An 8,540-nucleotide genomic window follows, 5' to 3' on the forward strand; every position below is an offset into this window, starting at 1 on the left:
AAACCATGAAAATTGGTACCCACGAATAAAAGTATAGAAACAGTATTAATCAAATACTAGAGTAGAAAATGTAGCAGACAAATACAATGTCGACACATTCAGAAGTTATGAATTTATTAAAACATACAGAGAAAGACATGTTGAATACAAATATACACACACTTTATAACAAAGCTTATTATCCATAACAATAAATTATCACAGATAACATATACAGTGTATAATACTAAAATTCAAGTCTGGTGTCCTTGATAATGTTTCCATTCTTTAAAGCTTTGAAATAATAATGAAATGCCCAGCAAAGGTAACCAGCATTGAAACTTACAAACCAACACTGAAAATACCTGTATTCTCATCAAATATGATTGTATACAAGAGAAATCACCTACAGGATAAAAGCAACAATTTCTATAACTTATTATTCAAGTTTACCTATTGCAGAACACAAATTCATTTCATCAGTTTTAAGTAGAACTCCAACTAAGAATCATGCAAAATGTGATTCATGGGTAAAAAGCCTTTTTGATATTTTGTTAGAATTGCCATAGCAAACAGAATTTAACATTAAATTTTTCATATAACCTGTGTTCTTAGGGGCTAAAAGTTATATAGAATGCACCGTAGATTTCAAAATTAAGGGAGATAACTTTGTAAATGACACTCAAATACTAAAGAATCTATTGGATTTTCAATGTTGATTATCTCCTAAGAGCAGGCAGATTTGAATGAATAGTTACACATTTCATAGTATAGACCCATAAAACAACTTACAAAAATAAAAATATAATGCCTTTCTTGAGGTGTTTCACATTTTTCAGATTTTGCATGATTCTTACAAAGACAGCTACTTAAGTTTTTCCAAAAAATTCAGTCAAACAAATGGTAGTTATTCAGTTTTCAGGGGTAATAAAATCTTGAAACATTTTTTTGTATGTGTAACTCATGATTAAAAGTTTTCATACTACAAATTAAATTATTGGTATAAGTGTTCCCTTAAGAAAGGTTAAGAAATTGATACATACATGCATTGACAATATTTTCCATGTCAAAGGCTAAACAACTTTAAGACCAGGATTTATAAGTTGCAAGCATTGGAATCTCACACAATTTTGCATAGTACGATAATAAATATGTTGCATGGCGAGATTACCCATGATGCATTTCTTTGATGCTGAGCGTGCCCTGTAAATGGCAGACGATTTCCATCGTTTCATCATTTCATCATGATAAATGAAGGTATTCTGAGCCTTATGATTTGAAAAACAAATTAAAATATCCAACCTCAAGTTGCCTCTAGACTTTTTCAATGTTTTGTTTTGATCAATACCTCGATATTTGAAACTTAAATCTCTTATCAAATTTTCAACCTGGTCCCACATTCGAAGGAGTACTACCATTTTCCAAACCAGATCAATCGTCATAAAATTTGTTGAAATTTATCAGAAATGGTATGAGGGTGTATACAAGCAGTTTTATAGTTGTAGCTTTCCCTGCATTTGTGATATCAACGTTTATATATATATGCCTTGGTTTGGACACCTGACTGCGTAGCCCAGCCTTCAAACGCGGTTACCCTCCTTATTTAAAATTTAAACTCCTTCAAAACCCGATCTATCATCATAAAATTTATTTCAAATTGATTCAAAATGGTCCGAGGGTGTACATGAGAAATTTTGTAGCTGCAGCCTCCCCTTCTTGCGTGATACATGTATCAACTTTTTATTTGACCAACTGTTGATATAAAATATAATGGCGGCCAGAGTCACGCCCTCGAGAAAGGCATTCCCTCATAAATTAAAATTTTAACCCCGTCTTCAAAACCCAAACGATCATCATAAAATTTGTTTTACATTGATAAAAAATGGTCTGACGGTGTATAGAAGGATATTTATAGCTGTAGCTTCCCCTGCTTTTGTGATACCAATGTTTTATATGACCTAATTTTGACTGTACTGGCGGCAAGTAGCTGTGGCGAGTATATTGAAATCTCACCACGCGAGATATTTCGATAAATTTGAATCGTTCTATATTTAACTCCTTGTTTAAGAATAGAATACCTAGGAAAAAAATCATCCTATAAAGGTTACAGACTACTAATGTCACTTTCCATAAGCTCCAACTCTTAATTTCACTAAGTCTGATTGGTTATGGAGCTTCTACCTGAAGTTTAACCTGAACAAGATTATATATCACCTAAATTCTGAAATTTTACACTAATAGCTCTGCAACTATTATAGAAAGTTTACTACCTTGCAGTATGACAGTGGCTGCTAGAAGTGAATGAGCAAAGCATAGAATGTAAATTCCACCACAGAACTCATCAAAATATTTAAATGCAGTACATGTAACTTACAGTGATCATTTTATATACAAAAAAAAAGAGAATATAATCATATAAAACCAAATTCACTTGCATTTGATATGCACTCTTTCCATAGCAACATAACACAAATGCTCTAAAATTTGTGTAGGACTATTTTTGCCTACATTCCAAAAGCTCAATGATAGAAATTAGTGGTTAGTAACATAAAAGTGATCAATCATTTCTCATTGTAATTTCATAAATCAAAATCAAACGAAATCGTTGTGTGGCTGCATGAGCGAATGCTATGAAATACATTTGCGTTGCAAAATCATTGCCAGTACAAATATTTAAAAATTACAATTACGTACATTTATGTAATTGCAGCCATGCCAATAAAACAGTGTCATACCAAACTAATGAATATTGTGTTGTTTATAAGGTATTAAATAAGAAATAACGCAAAAAGACTCCATTTTATCATTGTTTTGCCATGGGCTGGCCATTTATGTTGCATTGTTTTACCCCGAGCGATAGGGATGGGTTCAATAACAACAAAATGGCCAGCCCATGGTAAAACAATGATAAAATGGAGTCTCCGTAACTTATTTTGAATCTAATAGGAGTAGTTTCCTTATATTTTTGGATAGTATATGACGTTGGTCATTTGTTTATCACTTTTTTTACCACAGCTGTGGTCTAAAGAGCTTTGAAGCATGTCATATTAGAATCAGACATTTGAGACATTATGAAAGATTAACTTAGGTACATACGGTAATGGAAGGTTCAATAATTCATAATAATGTTACCTGCAATTTACAAATACGTCTGTGACTTTACTTCTCTATATGTTAAGGCAAATAGATGTTAGGTTTCATACAGTAAACGCACATAGAAAACTTGATTTGACTTGGTAGTACATTTTCATCAAAATACATCATATTAAATAATATCTATAGAATGACTTACAATATCAGTTAATCTCATAACAAAGTGAAAACAATGTACACCACTAAAGCTCATTTAACAATCGTGCTTTCCAATGTTACTGTGTATTCTTCATTCTCCTTTGTATAGATACAAAGTTCAACCATCCCCATAGCAACGCTGATCCAATATAAACCCAGTACACAAAGGAGGAAAATGTCAAGGTCATGCCAATGGCAGGATTTCTATACTTGGTGATACCAACAAAACATAAACAGCGAATGAATTCCATCATTGGTGCTTTAGAACTGAAAAAAAAAAACAATGAAATTTTGGGTCTCATACATGTTTTTAATTACCGATTCAGTTTTAGTATTCATGCATTTTCTTTAAAACTGTTTACAGTTTTTATCAGGTAAACACAGTATGTATTTCATGAGAGATTTGTTAAAATGACAAATAAACTTTTAATTTTTATTTCAACATATACTTCTTGTATACTTTGGACAAAAAACACTGTAGAACTTTTAAAATATTGCAAAAAAGCTTGTTTTTCTTGGGACAGGGGTGGTATAATGAAATATATGCTGTATTGAATTTACATTTTTTTGTTCTTTCTGTAAGGTTAGGATATATTTCACTAATTACTGGTAAACTACATACATGTAAGTAAAGAAAAAAAAAACATCAGTGAAATTATTGTGGAAGAATAAAACTTCTAAGCAAAACTTGTAACTTTAAAACTAGACATTAAAGAGGTAGACTTAGGATAAGGGACACAACTCTTACGAAACATTGGCACATTTGGATTCAGCATTTTACATCAATCACATGTAAGCATCAAAGTGACTTGGACTGATTTTATTCCGTTTCAAATGAAAGCTTGATAGGCTTTGGTGAAATTGAAATTGATACAAACATATCACTGATTTCAAGAGTTATGTCCCTTACCCTAGGTCTACCTCCTTAAACTAATCTTCCATCAAATAATGCTCCAAACACCTCCAGACAGATAATAATGTAAACAATATTGGCTAGCACCAAAAAAAGGTCCCATACTCTGTAAGAATATAGATGCATTGTGAATGTAAGGGAAAATACCAGGGGTAGAGTAGGTCAATTGTTGCATAAGGAACAAATGATATTCCACTGTAAAACGATGATATAGAAAAATATCAAATTTACTGATAGAAACACTTATGTTGCTTTATTTCTTTATTTTCAAAACCGATTAGTTTACACAGTAATTGTTTTCCTTAACTCTTTCATTTATCCTGGATTTGACATTTTATGAGCAACTTTGCAGGTGTTTCTAGTTTCTAGAAAGCAGAGGGTGCTTACCTAAGCGTGCACCTGGTTCTCGCTCCAGTTTTTGGTGGAGTCTTAAGTTGCTCATTTGCTTTGTTTCTTTGTATGTGATATTTTGGTAATTTTATGTTCTTTGTTGTGTGTGTCTGTTTTCCCTGTCTGGTCTTTATCCTTGGATTATATTCTTTATTTTCTGCATGAATCTTTGTTCCCTCGATTACCTTTTTTTGAATTCACCAAGACATATTTTCAGATAGTGTTTATTCAGCAAATTTTAAAAATCTTAAATTCACAGATTAGTATCTAAACTGATAAATGTAATATTTTCATCTACTTTATTTTTCATTCACTGCATTATGAAAATGTGATGAAAAATGTTTTATACAAATTCTTTCATTTTTTGGTGTATTTTAATATCTGCGATGTTTCTGTTAAGTAGCAATCTCTTCAAAATCATACAAGAGGTGATTCATGCAGTCTTTATAAAAATCAGGCAGAAGCTGATTCATGCATGTGAAAAAAACCATCAAATCCAATTTCATTTCTTATTCAGAATCAATTACAGACCACATGATTAGGCAGTTTTTCATTTGGGAGTTGCACTTGTGAGATAAAATTTATATAGATCATAAATGAAATTGTCACTGTGCAAGAGTTATCGTTCTTGATTTTGTTTTATTTGGTTGATTTTAGTGGCAGATATATGTATAATTTTCTCAAAAGTAAAGATCTGAATATGGAAAAGATAACTGTTAAGTACAAATACAGCATATGTAGACTGAAAGACCATTATTTGTTTGATGGGTTTTTCTTCACCATTAATCACTTTAATATGGGCAGTGCCTGAATTTCATATGAACTTGTACTTAAATGTTTATGTACAGATAGATGAATTTACTAAGGGACTTTCTATAATCCAAACTTTACCTTATGTTTTTTTTCTATCAAAAACTGGATGAGATTTTTTTTTGCATTATGTAATTTCTTGACAGACAAAATGTTTAATGAATCAGACAAAAATGAATAACTCTATTTTATCTTCATAAATTCCAACTTTGAGCGCGAAAATAACCATTTATACGGTATAATGTAATGGAATCTTTTTCAAAAACATATTTATACATTGTGTTTTGTTTAAGGTTAATTTGGTACATATCCTCACCTGTGTCTTGTGAGCTAGGATAACATATCCAACAATTAAAATTCCAAAGTGTATCCATATGTAGATGTTTGTTTTTAAGGAGAGCCTTGGACCTTCAAACTTGGGCATTGGTGCTTTTACCTAGAAAATAAAGAAACACAAATAATATACTATGAAAGAAGTTTTATTTGAGGGGTACCAATTTTCGTGGTTCTAGTGGGGTTGTCAAACCACGAAATTGAAATGGAGATTCCCTTTGATGTGCATACTGTAAACCTCAAATCCTTGCCTTCATAAATCCAAAAATTGTTTCTTCCCGAAAAAAAATTTGTATCCACAAATCAAAGTATTTTCACAGTACATATATCTATTATAAAGAAAACAGCAATTTAACCGATGTTTTCATGATACTAAAGGGAGATAATCAATTGAATATGATTACAAAGTTTTTGCATACCAAAAAATCTGTCAAATATGATAAGAGTTCCACAATACCGGTAATTTTTATCCATACAGTAAGGGTTTCTCCATGTAAGAAACATTAAATCAAATGTGAAATGAATTACAGTAACTTTACTCTTGGATTTTCTTCGCCTAAAGCGACCAAACACAAATATCAATCCACCAATCACAAAATTTTAAATATATGTTGAAAATAGCAATAAATTATTGAGAAAATCTATATGATAAATAAGAAAATCAACTGGCTATCAAGAATAACCAAAATATATAAATTGTGCAAAGAATGCTTGAAGATTAAACTCATGCTTGGAACAAGTTCCACACACTCATAAAATCTGGGCATTCTTCAGCTCTCGTGATCATATTTTGGTTCCTCACTCTTTCCAGTTAATTATTCTACATTGTTTCTATTTATTATTTTCAAGTTTCTGAAGCTTAAATTAAATTGTTCACTAAACTGGTCATATCAGGAAGTTTCTGTTTTTGCTTTTTTTAAGTAGCAGTCTTGGTAAGAATCATGTAAAATCTTAAAAATGTGATTCACCCCAAAAAAAGGTGTTATATTTTTACTTTAGTAATTAAGTTGTTTTATGAATCTATACTATGAAATTTTTGATTATTCATTCAAATCAGCCTGCTCTTAGGAGATAATCAAGATTGAAAATACAATAGAATATATTGTATTTGAGTGGCATTTACAGAGTTATCTCCCCTAATTTTGAAATCTACAGTGCATTCTATATAATTTTTATCTCCTAAGAACACGGGATATATGAAAAACTTAATGTGAATTTCTGTTAACTACTGAAATTCAAACAAACTATCAAAAATAAAAATATGTAGGCTTTTTACCCATGAATCACATTTTGCATGATTCTTAGCTGGAGTGCTACTTAACACCTTGACCATTTAAGGTATACAGTAATCTAGAATGTCTGAAAGGTCAAAAGTATCAAAATGTTATTCAATTTTATTTTCATGTTCCATATGTCAAAATGATAAGATATAATTTTCTTTGGCCAAATAAAATGAATAAGTAGATTCTCATTACCCCTGCCCTTAAAAGATTAAAAAAATTGACAAAAATTTTTAAAAATTGGGGTGGGAATTTCTAAATTAGGATTTTTATCACGTCAGTTTTTTTTAAAAATTGAAAAAATAAAAAAAAAATTGGGATGGGAATTTCAGAATAAGATTTTTATCACGTCAGGTTCTAGTATTGAGATTCTACAAAACACAAATTTGTCATTTCTTGATGACTTAAACAATGTTTTTTTCTCTGCACCTGATGTGGCTACGGATTTAGAACATATTAATATACTAAAAATAGCTAAAATAAGGCTAGCAAAATACCAGGTAAGAAATAAAAAATAAAGTCCTCCCACTTTCCCCTATTTTTTGTGAAGGTTGGATGAGAATCAACCATATATGTTTACTTGGCCTTACATATTAAAAATATATTAAAATATATAAGAAAGGGAAGTACAACTTATCATTACAGTAAAATATCAATAAGTTAAAACTTAAAAATATTGTGGTCACTCGTTAAAACTTTTCAATATTTAGGCGCTCACAAATAGATATCAAATAAGTATCAGGAATTAACATTAAGTGTAAGTTTTTGTAAGAATCAGGCAAAATGAGAAAAATCATGCATTACAAAACCCACCAATCTGACAATATAATTTCCCTCATGGATGCTCCCTCTATTTGAAAAAAAACCATTATTTGATCTCTGCATCACTGGATTTGCTAAAAAAAAGTCAATAGAATGTTAGAAAAAAAGGTTTTTGACAGAGTTATCTATCCTTGAAATGATCATTTTCAGTACATAATTATAACTCACTTTACCAAAATGATATGGAAAATCTTGTCTTTTTTTCTTTGACTCTGAAGGTGGAAATAGTCAAATTAAATTTATAAAATGTAGTTTTTTTTACCATGTTTTTACCCACTGCCCAATTCTTACAATGACTGACAATTAATAATTACTTCAGGTAAATCTTCTTTAAGATCCAGTCTTGGTTTCCCAGGTGATCAATCAGGGCCTTTAAATATCACTGACATCTTGTTACCAAGGCCTGGGGTTTCCATGAATGTCTTCCACATATACTGTAAATGACATATCTACAAATAAAATGTGATTAGTATGTAGATACCTGAGAAACAAGCTTAAGGATGTTAGAACTTACAACAATACAAGAGCCAGTTTTATTTCTAGGATAAAGAGAAAGACCACATTTTAATACACTAGAGAAAGTTGAACTGGTGTTGACATTTACCAAAAAAAAAAAAAAAAAATTTCGAACTTTTTGAGTGAAAAAGGGCCATAATTCCAGAAAGTTAAAAGCAATATATACCATAATCAACCTTGACTTGTACTTATGACGCAGAACTTTT

General features: G+C 30.7%; 1 long non-coding RNA gene across 1 annotated transcript; it reads right to left on the bottom strand.

Annotated features, from left to right (window-relative positions):
- Positions 1-97: 97 nt before the first annotated feature.
- LOC148612618 (uncharacterized) lies at positions 98-8,166 on the bottom strand. Its single transcript, XR_015924437.1, has 4 exons — positions 8,133-8,166; positions 5,700-5,819; positions 4,181-4,289; positions 98-3,537 (listed from the first exon to the last, which is right to left on the bottom strand). It is a non-coding gene; the product is annotated as an uncharacterized LOC148612618 (long non-coding RNA).
- Between the last annotated feature and the right edge of the window lie 374 nt (positions 8,167-8,540).

This window comes from Perna viridis, chromosome 7, assembly GCF_037379345.1.
Source record: "Perna viridis isolate PV_CMFRI_1.1 ecotype Kerala chromosome 7, ASM3737934v1, whole genome shotgun sequence".
Lineage (NCBI taxonomy): Eukaryota > Metazoa > Mollusca > Bivalvia > Mytilida > Mytilidae > Perna > Perna viridis.